The sequence below is a fragment of the Bubalus kerabau genome, chromosome 10, assembly GCF_029407905.1.
Source record: "Bubalus kerabau isolate K-KA32 ecotype Philippines breed swamp buffalo chromosome 10, PCC_UOA_SB_1v2, whole genome shotgun sequence".
Lineage (NCBI taxonomy): Eukaryota > Metazoa > Chordata > Mammalia > Artiodactyla > Bovidae > Bubalus > Bubalus kerabau.
In genome coordinates, this window is record NC_073633.1 from 5,144,635 (window position 1) to 5,161,416 (window position 16,782).

Sequence of the window (16,782 nt, forward strand, 5' to 3'; positions counted from 1 at the left end):
AGGTGGTGAAGGAGGGCTGCTGGGCGTCAGATGGCATGAGGGCAGGAGTGCAGAGAGACAGCGTGGCTGCTGTGTAGCTCCCTGCCGGGTACCCTTTGGGGCCAGCCTAACTGGCCACTGTGGCCTTGACCTTCTGATCCATCAAGGTGTGGGGGATGGGAAAGGACGAGTTATCCTGCCTTTTTTTTTAACCACCAATGAAATAAATTTTAAAATGGTTTATTTAAAAAGGATATTTCACCTGAACATCTAATAATGTTCCTTTCTTGTATGTATGTTGACATTATCTTTCTCTGCATGATCTCATATTAACCTATTGTCCCAAAGTCTTCCATGAACCAGTCTAATTGTAGGAAGCTCAGTCAGTCCCTGAGGCCCAGTGGAGTCCTTTTTAATCATAGGAGCTGCTGAATTTTATTTTCTGACTGAGTGTGACCATTACGAATTGCTAGGGTTTTCTCTGTGTTGGTGGTGACTTCCTATAAATAACAACAAAATGATTACTTGGAAATCCTTAAATAGAGCTATGTTGCAAGTCTACAGTTAAAGCCTTTATTTATAAATTTTTGTTTAAAGTGGATGTGACCAAAATGCTAATCTAGAGCAACATTTAACCTACTGGCTTGGTGGACCCTGCTATGTAATCAATTTTACTCTTGTAATTGGAGTAACTATTTTGGCAGAATGGAGGAGGGTCCACTTGTAGCTTTGGGGTGTCTTTGGTTTTTTTCTTTGTTTCAGTTTTTCTTTTAAGGAGTTTGTGAATCCAGTGGCCCACCCTGGAGGCTTTGGTTGCTGGGATGGCCTTAGGTGTTGCTGTTTTCAGATAGTGAAGGGTGGATCCCAAGCTGTGCGAGTGAAACCCCCTGTCCCCCTTCTCTGGAAGGCTGAAAGCCAAGCTGGGAATCCAGGTGGGGGCAGGGAGGTGTCAGAGCCCAGTTTCTTGCCCAGAGATGTCATTGATTGCAGACATATTTTCTGAATCTAAGATATAGCATTCATTCAGAAATCAGGGTTTATGAAAATAGACTTGATGGTGGGAACTTGTATGAGTAAAACCTTCACACACAGTGATTTCAATAGTCCGTTATTCGGCCCGTCAAAGGATTGTAGTGGAAACTTGACTGATGATTGGAAATAGCTGTCAGTGTGGTCATCTGACCTTAGTTTCATTAGCCTTCAAAAGTGTCTTCAGTCCAAATTAAATGATCCCATAACCAACAAGGACCTACTGAACAGCACAGGGAACTCTGCTCAGTGTTATGTGGCAACCGGATGAGAGTGGGGTGTGTGGGAGAATGGATACATGTATATGTATGGCTTAGTCCCTTTGCTGTCCAGCTGAAACTATCACAACATTGTTATCACCTATTTCTCAACACAAAATTAAAAAAAAAAAAAAAATTAAAGGATCCCAGCTTAGCACAGATGCTTCTCTTCTGGTTTCTCCCTTTCCTTGGAGGAAGTTGGTTTGATAAGAATTACACCATTCTTAGCAAAGTGCAAGAAGGAGCTGACCAGTTTCTAATGCCGGGAATCTGATTTATGCTCCTCTGTAATCACTGCTACCTGTTGGGACAGGCATGGAGGCAGCAGGAGGAAATGGGTGTTGTCTAGTAGTGTGATTCAACTAAGTCCCGATGATGTACTGCTCTTCAGTGACCTTCTGGAAGCCGCCCACACTGCTTCATATGGCCGTGGATGTACCATATTCAGCAGTGCGTGTGTGCCAGGCTCACTGGCGTTTCTCTGCACAGACGCAAACCCTGTTTCTCTCCTCTGTATGTCAGTGGTACAGATGAACCCGGAGGGCAGCCCATTAGGAGTGAAATTTAGGAACATAACGTGATAGGCCGAACTGGGAGTCTGAAGAAAAGAAACAGGGAACAGAGCGTATTTCATGGAGGAAGGATTCATTAGCCTATCCACCCTACATATGACTGTTTCTTTCATCATCCAGTTGATTATTATGGAGGAGGAGATTCCTGATCTTTATTGCCATGGCCATTTGCACAGTGTTATTTGCAGTTCTTTACTTAATCCAGTTTAATCATGAAAATGCCCTTATTTGGTCCAGCTGACTCTGCTTGGCACCACCTCATGCCTACTCTCTATCCCTCTTTTCTAAAAATCCTGTTGCATTTAGTTTCTACAAGCACATAATAAGTGCTTTAAAATGTAGCTTCATCCTGTTTCTCAAACTTAACTTTCTCCTCCCCTACGAACTTCTAAGTCCTGGGAGTGGCTGGCACTGCATGTGCTCTTCTGCTGGCCCTCTGTAATACCTACTTCAAGATGAGAAAATCAAAGAAGAGCCAGTTGACAAAGACCCTGTGTGTTGAAGGCATGACTCAGAATAGAGCACGGAATCCATGGCTCTCAGCTTTGTGTAAACCTCCCAAGATCTCCTTGTTCATCTACAGAGCTTTCCCTGCAGGCAGCTTTTAGAAAACCCCGAGCGAGTCGGATATCTGTGATCCCCTTGTATCATGTGCTGTAGCTGATAATGGAACTTTGCTGGGAGAGGAAAGGGACATACATTCTGGCACTCCTGCTGTTTGCTAGGAACTAGACATTGATTTGGTAATTGGTAATTAATCAATATCCTGATTTTGGAAGAAATTGTATGTTTCTCTTTCTACTCCAAAAGTTTGTCCAGTGTCACTCTCAGCTCCTCGGGTACCATTCTGCTAAGTACAGTAGATTAAGAGTTTCTCTCATTTTCCTTTCTATTATCATAGTATTGGGAAGTCTCTCTCCTTAGTTCATTAATGTTTTCACATCCTTGAAATAGTAATTTGTGTAAACAGTTCCTTGCTCCATTTCTACGGTTCCTGTTGCTGGGAGCCCCAAGACTTACCTGCCACCTTGTCCGTATTACTACATTTTAGTGATTTCTGCATCGCCTACCCACATTATAGTCCATGGTTTTATCAGTTTGAGGTTGAAAACTCAAATGAATAAAGGACAACAAAACAAAAGAAACCTAGTCAGATATGATAGGAGAGTAATGTCCCTTACTTCATTCATTGAAGTGTTTCTTTGCAATCTGTGCATTATCATATTCATTTTTAAAGAATAATAGTTGCTGTATTGTGTTGAAAGAATAGGCTCATAAATTCCAAGAAGCTAATTATATTTTGTTACTGATGTTGCTTGAATCCTAATAAGCTTTTTCCTCTTGCTAGCTTAGCGGTTGGAAAAGGAAACATATCTTAACATGGACAAGAGTTCCTTGGTAATTAGAAATTACTGAGAAAGGAATAGTGATATTTTATTATTAAAAGTTTTCTGACTGAGCATGGTAGGGCCTGATTTGAAAATGAAGAAAGAAATGAAATTGCTTCTTTATTTTTTATGTAGGTCTGCCAGAAAAAAAGGGAGAAGAATTAAGGAGAACATATCAACCTGATTGTATTTGTATGCTCTTCCAAGATTTTACAAAGGGAAGAAAAGAGAAAACACTATAGACATGATGGGTGTGAAATTTAAAAATCACAAGTAGAAAAAATATGGTCATAGCCCTGGGCTTACAGTATTAAATAGAAATGATATTATTGGCTCATCTTTGGGTGCTTACTGTGTGCCTGTCATGATGAGGAACCTCTTGATATAGGGAGGTTAAAAAACTAACCCAAGGTCACAGAGTAAGTGGCAGAGCCTCAGATATCTAAATCTTTTTTTTTTTTAAACTTTACATAATTGTATTAGTTTTGCCAAATATCAAAATGAATCCGCCACAGGTATACATGTGTTCCCCATCCTGAACCCTCCTCCCTCCTCCCTCCCCATTCCATCCCTCTGGGTCGTCCCAGTGCACCAGCCCCAAGCATCCAGTATCGTGCATCGAACGAGTTGCCAGTTCAGATATCTAAATCTTGACATAGTTTTCTTTGGTGAAACTGAAGATTAAAAAAGAAAAAAAAAAAAAGAAAACAAGAGGAAGATAAAATATATGTGAGCTAAAGGTGGTCAAGCTCCAGTTTTTAATGCAGAGAATTGAGTTTGAAGTTGATCAGTCATGTCTGATTATGTGAATATTCTTACTCATTTGAGTTTCTGTTGAGATAATTGTCTCTCTGACTGCTCAGGAATTTCAGTGCAGACACCTTCATAGTCCTGAGCAAACTGGGATGGTTGGTCACCTGACTTCTGATGTTGATACCAAGTTTTGTTTTTAATTTTGCAGTAGGAAATTTTTCACTAAAGCAAAGCTGACTGATCATTAGAACCACCTTATAGTTTTTTCTTGATAAGCTAAGTCTCTTGCCTGTGTTGTTATCCGTCTTCCACTTAAGATATGAGTCTGGAGACCATCCTGTGGTCACAGTGCTTAACACTTAACTTGTGAACCTCATGTTCCAGGTACGTGGTAGACGAGATGACAGCTGTGTCATTGTTAGCGCTGGGGAAGCTGAGTCAAGGAAGCTCGACACTTCTCACGGCCAGGGGAGTCCATAACACCGGAGTCCACAGACCTGCATCCCTGCGCCTCTGCTGGGAAATCCAAAGGCCTCTTGATAAAAACATTTCCATATCTTAAAGTAAACATACTTGATCATTTAAGTAGGCCTGCTGCAGTCAAAGACTTTGTTAAATTGCTTAGTTAGGCTAGACTAATTGATAGAACATGTAATGACGCAGATATTGTTATGCTCAGCAAACTGGTGATTTTCCCCAAGGGGAGATTAAATTAAACTCATATATATCCATTTTTTATTTGTATATTTGTTTTTCTTTTGCAGGGAAATTTGAGAGGTAAAGTGAAAAAGTTACCTTTCTGTCAAAGGTTTTTCTTAAACATCTATTTTTGTAGTATTGGGGCCCTTTCATTGAAAAAAGTAGAGGGCTTCCCTGGTGACTCAGGTGGTAAGGAATCTGCCTACCGTGCAGGAGACCTGGGTTTGATCCTTGGGTCAGGAAGATCCCCTGGAGAAGGAAATGGCAACCCACTCCAGTATTCTTGCCTTGGAAATCCCATGGACAGAGGAGCCCAGTGGGCCCCAGTCCGTGGGGTCGCAAAGAGTCTAACACAAAACTTCCTTTTGTATGCAGCTACTTGGAAGTTAGCATGGATGGAAGTTAGGGATATAACTCAGGTCACACGGAATTTGGTATTTCCATTTCTCAGCTTTCTAAGCAGGGGCCTTGTTACCATATTCTCTAATTCTTCTCAGTTCAGTTCAGTCACTCAGTTGTGTCCAATTCTTTGCGACCCCATGGACTGCAGCATGCCAGGCCTCCCTGTCCATCACCAACTCCCAGAGCTTGTTGAAATTCATGTCCATAGAGTCAGTCATGCCATCCAACCATCTCATCCTCTGTTGTCCCCTTCTCCTCCTGCCTTCAACCTTTCCCAGCATCAGGGTCTTTTTCAATGAGTCACTTCTTCACATCAGGTGGCCAGAGTATTGGAGTTTCAGCTTCAGCATCAGTCCTTCCAATGAATATTCAGGACTGATTTCCTTTAGGGTTGACTGGTTGGATCTCCTTGCAGTCCAGGGAACTCTCAAGAGTCTTCTCCAACACCACAGTTCAAAAGCATCAATTCTTTGGTGCTCAGCTTTTGTTATAGTCCAACTCTCACATCCATACATGACTACTGGAAAAAGCAAGCTTTGACTAGATGGACCTTTGTTGGCAAAGTAATGTCTCTGCTTTTTAACTTTCCTTCCAAGGAGTAAGCATCTTTTAATTTCACTGCAGTGATTTTGGAGCCCCCCAAAATAAAGTCTGTTACTGTTTCCACTGTTTCCCCATCTATTTGGCATGAAGTGATGGGACCAGATGCCATGATCTTAGTTTTCTGAATGTTGAGTTTTAAGCCAACTTTTTCCACTCTCTTCTTTCACTTTCATCAAGAGGCTCTTTAGTTCTTCACTTTCTGCCATAAGGGTGGTGTCATCTGCATATCTGGTATTACTGATATTTCTCCCGGCAATCTTGATTCCAGCTTGTGCTTCATCCAGTCCAGCGTTTCTCATGATGTGCTCTGTATATAAGTTAAATAAGCAGAGTGATAAAATACAGCCTTGATATATTCCTTTCCCAATATGGAACCAGTCTGTTGTTCCATGTCCAGTTCTAACTGTTGCTTCTTTACCTGCATACAGATTTTCAAGAGGCAAGTTAGGTGGTCTGGTATTCCCATCTCTTGAAGAGTTTTCCACAGTTTGTTGTGATCCACATAGTCAAAGGCTTTGGCATAGTCAATAAAGCAGAAATAGATGTTTTTCTGGAACTCTCTTGCTTTTTCGATGATTGAACAGATGTTGGCAATTTGATCTCTGGTTCCTCTGCCTTTTCTAAAACCAGCCTGAACATCTGGAAGTTCACAATTCACGTACTGTTGAAGCCTGGCATGGAGAATTTTGAGCATTACTTTACTAGCATGTGAGATGAGTGCAACTGTGCAGTAGTTTGAGCATTCTTTGGCATTGCCTTTCTTTGGGACTGGAATGAAAACGGACCTTTTCCAGTCCTGTGGCCATTGTTGTTTTCCAAATTTGCTGGCATATTGAGTGCAGCACTTTCACAGCATTATCTTTTAGGATGTAAAATAGCTCAACTGGAATTCCATCACCTCCACTAGCTTTGTTCATAGTGATGCTTCCTAAGGCCTACTTGACTTCGCATTCCAGGATGTCTGGCTCTAGGTCAGTGATCATACCATTGTGATTATCTGGGTCATGAAGATCTTTATTGTACAGTTCTTTTGTGTATTCTTGCCACTTCTTTTTACTATCTTCTGCTTCTGTTAGGTCCATACAATTTCTGTCCTTTATTGTGCCCATCTTTGCTTGAAATATTCCCTTGTTATCTCTAGTTTTCTTGACAAGATCTTTTGTCTTTCCCATTCTATTGTTTTCCTCTTTTTCTTTGCATTGACCACTGAGGAAGGCTTTCTTAACTCTCCTTGCTATTCTTTGGAACTCTGCGTTCAAATGGGTATATTTTTCCTTTTCTCTGCCTCTTCTTCTAGTAAGTTGAAAAGTTAAAATTGGCCTGGCTTCAGAAACCATGAGCATGTTTATGGCCTATTAGATGGGGTAAAGAGTGTTGGGAGAGACTAGGGTGGGTGTCCAAAGGATGACCTTAGTTGTCTTAGATGACGGTAGTTATCTTGGGAGCCTGGAATGTTGATTCCTTATGAGGTCAGCTGTCAGGAACTAGACTAAGCGCTTTATTTTCTTTATCCTTCATTTTACCTATCCTTTCCCACCATAATTGGGCTTCTCTTGTGGCTCAGCTGGTAAAGAATCCACCTGCAATGCAGGAGACCTGGGTTCGATCCCAGGGTTGGGATGACCCCCTGGAGAAGGAAAAGGCTACTCACTCCAGTGTTCTGGCCTGGAGAATTCCATGGACTGTGTATAGTCCTTGGGCTTGTAAAAAGTTGGACACAACTGAGCGTCTTTCACTTTCAGTTTTCCACCATAATTAGAATTAATGTGATGTGTCCCCAGGGTGAGTTTTGAAATTCTGTCAGTGAAAGACTGGGTCCAGTTCCTCACATCAACACCCATAGATGGGCTTTCTCCCTCATTTCTGTTGCAATGAGTGTCAATGTGTGCTTCCCATGTTCTGACATGACCTGAAGGTGAACAGCCTTGTTATCTATCCATTACTGACTTCAGACTGATTACATTTGTTACTACCTAAGCTTCGATTCCTGGGGTTGCAAAGAGTCGGACACGACTGAGCAACTGAACTGAACTGAAGCTTATATAAGGGACTTCCCAGGTGGCACAGTGGTAAAGAGAATCTGCCTGCCAATGCAAGAGAAGCAGATTTGAACCCTGGGTTAAGAAGATCCCCTGGTACAAGAGTAACATATGTACTCATACCATACAGTCCAGCAATCACTCTCCTTGGTATTCACCCAAAGGACTTGAAAACCTCTGTCTACACAGAAATCTGCACACATGTGTTCATAGAAAGTTTATCCATAATTGCCAAAAGTTGCAAGCAACCAAGCTGTCCTTCAGTAGGTGAATGGATAACTGTGGTACATACAGACAATGGAACGTTAATCAGTGCTGAAAAGAAGTGAGGTGTCAAGCCATGAAAAGACATGGAGGAACTTTAAATGTATATTACTAAAATCTGAAAAGAGTACATATTATATGACCTCATCTATATGACATTCTGGAAAAGATAAAACCTTCGGGAAAGAAAAATATCAGTGTTGTCAGGGATTGGGGAGGAGAGATAAATAGGTGGAGTACATAGGATTTTTAGGGCAGTGAAAATACTCAATATAATACTATAACAGTGTATACATGTCAATATGCGATGGTCCAAACTCATAGATATTCAATATTGAGTGAACCAGAATGTGAACATGGAGTTTGAGTAATTATGATGTATCAGTGTAGGTTCAACAGCTGCAACAAAGGTACCACTGTTGTGGGCTTCCTGGTGCTCAAATGGTAAAGAATCTGCCTACAAAGCAGGAGACCTGGCTTAGGAAGATCCTCTGGAGTAGGAAAAGGCAAACCAGTATTTTTGCCTGGAAGATTCCATGGACTAAGGAGCCTAGCAGACTACAGCCCATGGGGTTGCAGAGAGTCGGACATGACTGAGCAACTGACCACACATACACACACACACGCACGCACACACGCTTATATAAGAATGGTAAATTGAAATTGCTAAAGAAGGAAGCTATTTTTATTTTGTGTTGAGTAAGTCATAAGCAAACATTTTTAGTGCAAAAGTGATGAAAGCAATCTAGATCTAGCTCTTTCAGATGCCCATATTTAGCATCCTAAGATTTTTCATGAATGGAAGCAACGTTTGTTAAACCTCCTTGCTCTTCTGAATCTCCCCATAAAACATTTTCTTACACTCTCTTCTTTCTATAGTGCATCTTCTATATCTTATATGTTTCAGAACTTCAAAATGTAATTGTACCCCAGACAAAATACATGGACATGTTTTGATACTGAGCTCTGTGTACTCTGCCTTATCTCTGAACTAAATCTCGCAGTGATGAAAGAAAAATAAAAGCAGTCTGTCAGTGGGGTGCTCTAGTAATCATCTTTATTGCCATTCTCCTGATTGCTGCTCTGACATTTCCATGAAAATTACTGAGGGCAGCTGAACTAGATAAATTAGGCCCTTTCTGACCAAATAGAAGACCACTGACATTTTGGCAGTGCTAAACTCATTAACAGTATTAGCTAGGAGTCCTGCTTTTAGTAAAGCGCCATCCTGGGCATGTGACTCTAGGTTGGAGCAGATAAAGACCTTCCAGCTCCTAATTAACAAGGGTAATAAATGGCAAACAGTTTGTGGGAGTCCCTGAATAACATTAATCAGATTTAGAGCACTACCACCATTTCATAATTTGTCTGTCAGTGTGGAAAAAACACATTAAAAACACGCTAAAGATATGAAGGAAGTGCTTTTTTTGAAGTGTTAGCATCTCAGGAATGAAGTTTGAGAGATAGAAGTTGAGCCACATAAGCATTCTTTAAACTTAAGGTTTTCTTTGAAAAAGCTTATAGCAAAGAGTTCAGTGGCCTCTGGTTCCCAGAGGTTGAGCCTGTTGGAGTCAAAGGACCCAGTCCCCACCTGGAAAGAATGAAGTGCTCTGACTCCAGAAAGGAGCTTATCTGCTGGTGATGCACAGATCTTTGCAAGCAGAGAATCAGTATTCTGTCTCCCTCCAGTATGTGAAGCTGGTCTCACTTTGGTTTCTTCATCCCTGTTTTTTCTGTCAAGTCCTCACCCACCCCAGTCCTGCTATTTCCTTTGCTCCCTTCACTGTTTTTAATTTTTGCTGCCATTCTCTGATTGTCCCTCTGGTACCCTTTGCTTCTTCCTTGCCTTCTCATCTTTGAGAAGAAAGTCTGGCCCTTAGAGGTAACACCAGTCAATGTTCATACTCCTGTCCTTGTATTCTGTACTAACCAATTAGGGTTGTTGTTGTTCACACTAAGTCATGTCTGACTCTTTTCGACCCCATGGACTGCAGCACAGCAGGCTTCCCTGTCCTTCACCGTCTTCCAGAGTTTGCTCAAACTCATGTCCATTGAGTCGGTGATACCATCCAACCGTCTCATCCTTTGCCACCCCCCTTTTCTCCTTCCCCTCATTCTTTCCCAACATCAGGGTCTTTTCCAGTGAATCAGCTCTTTGCATCAAGTGGCCAGAGTATTGGAGTTTCAGCTTCATCATTAGTCCTTCCAATGAATATCCAAGATTGATTACCTTTAGGATTGACTGGTTTGATCTCCTTGCAGTCCAAGGGACTCTTGGGAGTCTTTTCCAGCATCATAATTCAAAAGCAACAGTTCTTCAGCACTCAGCTTTCTTTATGGATTAAATTGTTGGCCTCTCCAAACTGGTCTGTCTTAACCGATGTTTTGTTCCCTTTAAACTGAGTATATGGAACCTTTCTAGAAGCCAGTTATAATTGTTTACAGATAACCAAAGATTAATGGGTGATTTAAGAAAAATCCACTTTCCAAACTAAAAAGTTTTTTAGACAGTCAATGAGTGAACTGTCATTTCTAAGGCACTCAGGGCCATCTCTAACAGTTGAGTGATACTTTGTGTATAACAGTATTCTATAGCCACTGGGTGGAAGGAGGACAGAGAAGAGGTAATGTCATCTACCAGCCGGAGCTGTTGTTCGGCCCTCACTGGGGGACAGAACACATTTTCTTGTTATCTAAGTATCAGGTAAAGCATACAGACTTGTGAATGCCAGGTGTTGAGAGAAACAACATTAGGGGCTGGAGCAGTCAAGGGAGATTGGTGAGGGCGGTCCATCTTGAGGGACTTCCGTGAGCAGGAGGAAGGGGTTTCTGTAGTGCTCGTGCTGTGTGGGCATGGGTAGGGGGAGCTGAGCAAACTAGCATGAGGTCCAGGTCCTAGTGGAAGTTGCTCAGTCATGTCCAACTCTTTGCGACCCCATGGATTACACAGGCCATGGATGTCTGCTAGCGTGATGCGAGACCTGGATGAATGGGAAAGGCTAGGGCTCAGCTTGCCTCTGGAGGACCTGTGTGTGTTCCATGCTGAACTGGGAACTAGTATCCTTGGCTGCTCCAGGAAAAATCATTGCAGAGTTTTAGCAGGAATGTGGCACAGGAAATGGTGCTTTGTGGAAGAGGAATTTTGAACATATTTGTATAGGAGTGTTTGGATAGGGAGACGTGGTGCTCAGGAAGAAGTTAAGGAAGGGTTTTACTCACCCAGGTTTGTAGAAATTGGGTGTGGATGAAGATGAGGAAAACATTGGCTACAAATGTGACAGGATTGGGTAAGTAAGCGATCACAAAGGAGAGGAGCAGAACGGGGTTGAAGATGTAGCTAGGTTTTGTTTTTTTTAATCATAGGCTCCTTTCATTCTACTTTAAAATTAGTCCTGTTTCAGCAGACCTGTATTGTTTTAGCTGTTACATATAAGTATAGAAGTGTTAATAGCTTTATTAAGGTAGTCATACATGATACAATTTACCCAAAGTGTGCAATTCAGTGGTTTTTGTACATTTACAAGAATGTGTAACCATCACCATAATCTAATGTTAGAATATTTTCGTCATTCCTGAAAGAAGCCCCATTAGCAGTCACTCCCTGCCTTCTACCCTCCTTGGAGACTCTGAATCCACTTCTGTCGGTATGGATTTGCCTGTTTTAGAAACCGTATATTGTGTGGTCTGTTGTGTTAGCTTTTCACTTAGTGTGATGTTTTCAAGGGCCATCCATGTTGCAGCCTGTCTCAGCACACCCCGGGGTTTTGGTGTGACCACTGAGCGGGAGGTCAGGAGGAAGCCCCGGGGCAGGGGGCTGGGCCCGTCTGCAGCATGGGGATGGCAGCACCGCCCTCTTTACTTCCCACAGTTATTCTGATCATGTATGTTTACTGTCTATTTACCTATTTTATATAAGCTTAGTTTGGGGAGGGGCATATTTTGCTGAAGACGAGACAGGATTTAGAGGTGTGGGGATGAATTGAGATGTCACTGTGTTTGGGTTGAGCCTCTTGGGGAGTCGTGCTGTTGGCGTCCACGAGGGTTGATGGTGTTGTCCAGGGCAGAGGTTAAAGAGGGGAGAAACTAGAACTGAGATGTGAAGAAGGGCTGTTGTGGGCGGATAGGAAGAAAAGAGCCATGGAGACCGAGCGCTCAACCGGTCCTGCTGGAATCTGTAATAATGCAGTCATCGCTAAGTTCTCTTAATTAGCTAACTGTTGGCCAAGTCAAGTCTGTGCAGGACTCTGTGACCCAGTTTATTCTTGGCCCAAGCCCCTTTGCCAACTGGCCAGTGACTTAGGCCCTTATTTAAAAAGCAAAGTGAAAGAGAACAGTGGTTTGCCCTGGCCTCAAAATGTGACCTGCTTCCCAGGCCGAGATTCCACTACCTGGTGTGGTGGCTTGAGCTCCTCGCTGATCTCTTAAATTGTTCTTGTTTCTACCTGATCCCATGCTGGGAGTGTGAAGACCACCTCCAAGGCAACAAGGTGTTCACAAAGGCTTTGTAAGTGCTAAGACGTCCTTGAAAGTAAGCGTGCGGTGCGATTGCCCACCCCTCTCCCAAATAAGTACGAATCAAACCTGATGGAAGATAATGGGAATTTCCAAGGACCACCTCTGGCTACCTCTGTAAGGAGCTCTGCTGGGTTGGGTAATGCCTCTGTAAATAGTGTAATTGATTGTTGCTGGGTAAACAAGACCCCACTTTAGGAGAATGAACATATAGACTGACTCCACCCGCTAGGTTTTTTTCCAGGAGGCGATTACTTTTGTGGCACTAGTGGTACTGGTGTGTGTGTGTGTGTGTGTGTGTGTGTGTGTTTTGAGAAAGTAGAGTGGGAAAGGGGAAAGGAGCAAGAAGAAATGTAAACGGAAGGTGGAGGTGATAGGCACCTAAACCAGAACCCACAAGTAGATATATTTCAGGTTCCAGGAGAAGGAATGAAGCGAAGAGGAGATATAAAAAAGAAACTCAGTTTTTTCTAGAGTTTGGTGTAGGGTTAGGACCTAGGGTTTTAATAAAAGTTGAAATCAAATCCCTAAGATAGCCCATAGTGTGAGAGTCTTATGGGACTTGTCCTTGAAAGGAGACTTCCTGTTGTTCCTACTAAATTTCTTTAGTGTGTTCTCCCTGCCTGTGTTACAGCAGGCCAGGTGAATGCTTAAAATGTTACCTAGGCCTCTCTGTCCCCGTTTTCTAGGCACCACCCCTCACTCCTTTATGCTGCTTAATTGGGCCCATATCCTGGGCATTTGGAAATGGAATATGTTCTACTCCTGGTTTGTCTCTGAATCATGGGAACTGTTAACTCTGGAGGCCTATGAACCCGGGAGGGACTGGTCTCCAATGAGGGAGGGAAGCAGGAGAAGTGGAGGGAAGGATATAGTCAGGAAATGAGCACTGTTTCCTGCTCAGGGTCCTCAAGCTCCAAAAGGAGCGGTGTACTTAGAAAGGATGGAAAGTGAGTTGGTTGACTTTTAGAAATGGAATATTTCCTGCCATATTGGTAAACAAAGGATGTCACAGTCATCAATGATTATGCTTAGTCACTCTGTCCTGTCCGACTGTTTGTGACCCTGTGGACTGTAGCCCGCCAGGCTCCTCGGTCCATGGGATTCTTCAGGCAAGAAGACTGGAGTGGGTTGCCATGACTGCCTCCAGGGGATCTTCCCAACCCGGGTGGAACCCAGGTCTCCCACATCACATGGGGATTCTTTACTGTCTGAGCCTCCAGGGAAGCCCATCTTGACTGCAGCCCTAGGTGAGCCCTGAGGAAACTCAGGAAGGAAAGAATACCTGCATCTAGCCTTCGGCAGCAGAGAAGGCAATGGCACCCCACTCCAGTACTCTTGCCTGGAAAATCCCATGGATGGAGGAGCCTGGTAGGCTGCAGTCCATGGGGTCGCCAAGAGTCGGACACGACTGAGCGACTTCACTTTCACTTTTCACTTTCATGCATTGGAGAAGGAAATGGCAACCCACTGCAGTGTTCTTGCCTGGAGAATCCCAGGGACGATGAAGCCTGGTGGGCTGCCATCTATGGGGTCGCACAGAGTCGGACATGACTGAAGTGACTTAGCAGCAGCCTTCAGCAGACTGCAGCCGGTTCCCATGGTGAGCTCTGAGTAAACTCAGGAAGAGAAAATACAGGATACTGGCTCCAGATACGTGAGGTGCATATCAAAGGAATGATTTCAGTGAGCCCAGACTCTTGCACTTTCATATGCACAGAAAAGTGCTAAATTCCTTAACTTGAGATAAGTGATTTTCCTTTAATTAACAATAATCTTTTGATGTTCAGACTACCTGCCCTTTGTTTCAAAACTTATATATAAACCAGCTAACTCCTCAACTTTTAGTTTGTCAATATTTTTTAAGTCATCAGCTTTTTCACTTAAATTATCTCAGATTGTCTTGGGAACTTCAACCCAAGGAGCCCCAACTCATTTAGTAGTTGGAAGCAGCCTGAAATCTTTACAGCTGCTCTGAGAACCTATTGTAAAGTAAAGAAGGGGATGTATGTTGGGAGGCTGTGTTACTGAAAGCATAGCCCCATAGGCACTGCTCTGTCCCTGCCTGAGCCAGCATTGAAGTTGGGGGCGCCTCCCGTGACATCATAGCCTTGCTTTGAACGAGGAGAAGCATCTGTAACAGAAAGTGAAAGTCGCTCAGTTGTGTCTGACTCTTTGCAACCCCATGGACTATACATGTAGTCCATGAAATTCTCTAGGCCAGATTACTGGCACGGGCAACCTTCGCCTTCTCCAGAGGGTCTTCCCAACCCAGGGATATGTCAACTAAAAAAACATAGTCACAACCTGGAAGTGAAGTTATTGTATTTGGTGGGAATGTTCAGGACTTGGAGCCCAGGAGACAGCATCTCAGTAGCTGAGAAAACTGCTTCAGGGAGGCAGGAGGGCAAGTCAGGCTATATACAGGTTTGCAGCAAAGGCAGCAGGCTGCCCGAACATCAAGGATCAGGTATCAAGTTAAGGAATTCAGCATTCTGTGTGCGGGAAGCTGCAGGCCTCTGGGCTCGCTGAATCCACCCCTTTCACATGCTCCTCAGCTATCGGGGCCCATCCTGTTTCCTCGTTCACCCTGCTCCTTGCGGTCCCCCAGCTCCTCAGCAGTCACCGCAGGGGGTGGCAGCATCGCTGCATCCGAGTTTCGAGAGCTCTCATTCACATGTGGAGGCCAGAAATCCCTGGTGGTTGGGACATTTCTTGTTTATTAATATGGCAGGACATATTTTCATTTCACAGGTACCAGTTGGGTACCACTCGGCAATTTTCAGGACAATTGCCTGTCTCTGGAATTCATTTTGGGATTCATTCAATTCCAGTCACAAAATGCTCAGCCGCATGTAGGACTTGGGTCTAGGGCCAGGGAAAGCACAAGTTTTCTGGAAAACGCCATATAGCACATAGTTTAACTTTGGGTCTTATGGTCTCTGTCACAACTACTCTGTCATTGTAGGGGATACACAGCCATAGACAACATAACAAACAAGTGTGTGTAGCTGTGTTTTGACATATACCAACACTGAAATTTGAAATTTATATAATTTTTGCATGTCTTGGGATAATCTTTTGGTTTTCTTTCCAACCATTTAAAAATGTAAAAACTCTTCTTAGCTTACAGGCTGTACAAAAACACCCTCTGACATGGATTTGGCCCACGGGTTAGTAGTTGGCAGACACTTAAAGCATGATGTGAATGCAGGGGGACATATGTGCTTTTGTAATAGCTAAGGTAGATGAGAACAGCTCGCATAGAATGTGAGTCCTGAATATTTTAACCTCTCCATTAACCTCACCAGACCTCTGTGGGCTAGTATAGTAACTAAGATGGAGGAAAGGTTTTAAGTTCATTGAGCTGGTTTTAGAACTGAGAGGTAATAATTTCCAGAGCTTTTAGGTGCTTGACCCATGACTGATGCCGTCGGCACATTGCCAAGCAGGAGCAGTGCTCTTCCCACATTTAAGTACATATAGAGAGGTCAAGGCTCCTGAAATATTGCATAATGGTTTATGTGAAGTCTAGATTAGAATTACAGAGTTTAATTTTTCTGTGTAGTTTAGCCACTGGAATCTAAACCTTCTCCTGCTCAGTACTTGAAAGATCTAAATATGTATGCTTTTTTTTAAAAAAAAAGAAAGAAAGAAATTTGAGATGTAATTGACAATGAACTGCACATACTTAAGGTGCACAGTTTTAGAAATATATGTATATGTATACACACATCTATCCATGAAACCATTACTGCAATCAAGACTCGGAACATATCCATCATCCCCAGAACTTTTTCTCTCGCCCCTCCCCTCTCTCCATTCCCCTTGTCTTTCCTAGACAATTGCTGATCTGCTTTGTGTCACTCTATATTAATTTAATTTGTATTTTATTGAATTTCATGTAAAGGGAATCTTACAATATGTCCTGTTTTTTTTTGGTCTGGCTTCTTTCATGCATAATTTTTAGACTCATCCATGTTGCATGTATCAGTAATTCATTCCTTGTTGCTGAGTACCTTCCATTGTATGAATGTATCACAGTTTGTTCATTCATCTGTTCAAGGGCGTCTGAACTGTTTCCATTTTGAGGACCTTACACATCAATTTGCTGTTAACATTTGCATATAGCATGCGATACAGGACACATGCTGTATCATTTCTCTTGGGTAAAGACCTAAGAGAACCTAATAGCTGGTCACATGGAAAGTAGGTATTCAGCGTTTTAAGAAACTTCAAAACTGTTTTCCAGAGCGATTGTACCATTTTACAATCCTACCAG

The 16,782-nt window shown here is 42.8% G+C and overlaps 1 protein-coding gene across 5 annotated transcripts in view; it reads left to right on the plus strand.

Annotated features, from left to right (window-relative positions):
* Positions 1–16,782, plus strand: part of MCC (MCC regulator of WNT signaling pathway) — a 303,878-nt gene that overhangs the window by 19,811 nt on the left and 267,285 nt on the right. Inside the window, exon 2 of one of the 5 annotated variants that reach the window (XR_008698691.1) lies at positions 4,366–4,715. The exons of the other annotated variants lie outside the window; for them this stretch is intronic. The gene's annotated coding sequence lies outside the window, so the exon portion shown is untranslated. Of the gene's footprint in view, positions 1–4,365; positions 4,716–16,782 lie in introns of those variants that run through there. 5 annotated transcript variants of the gene reach the window in all.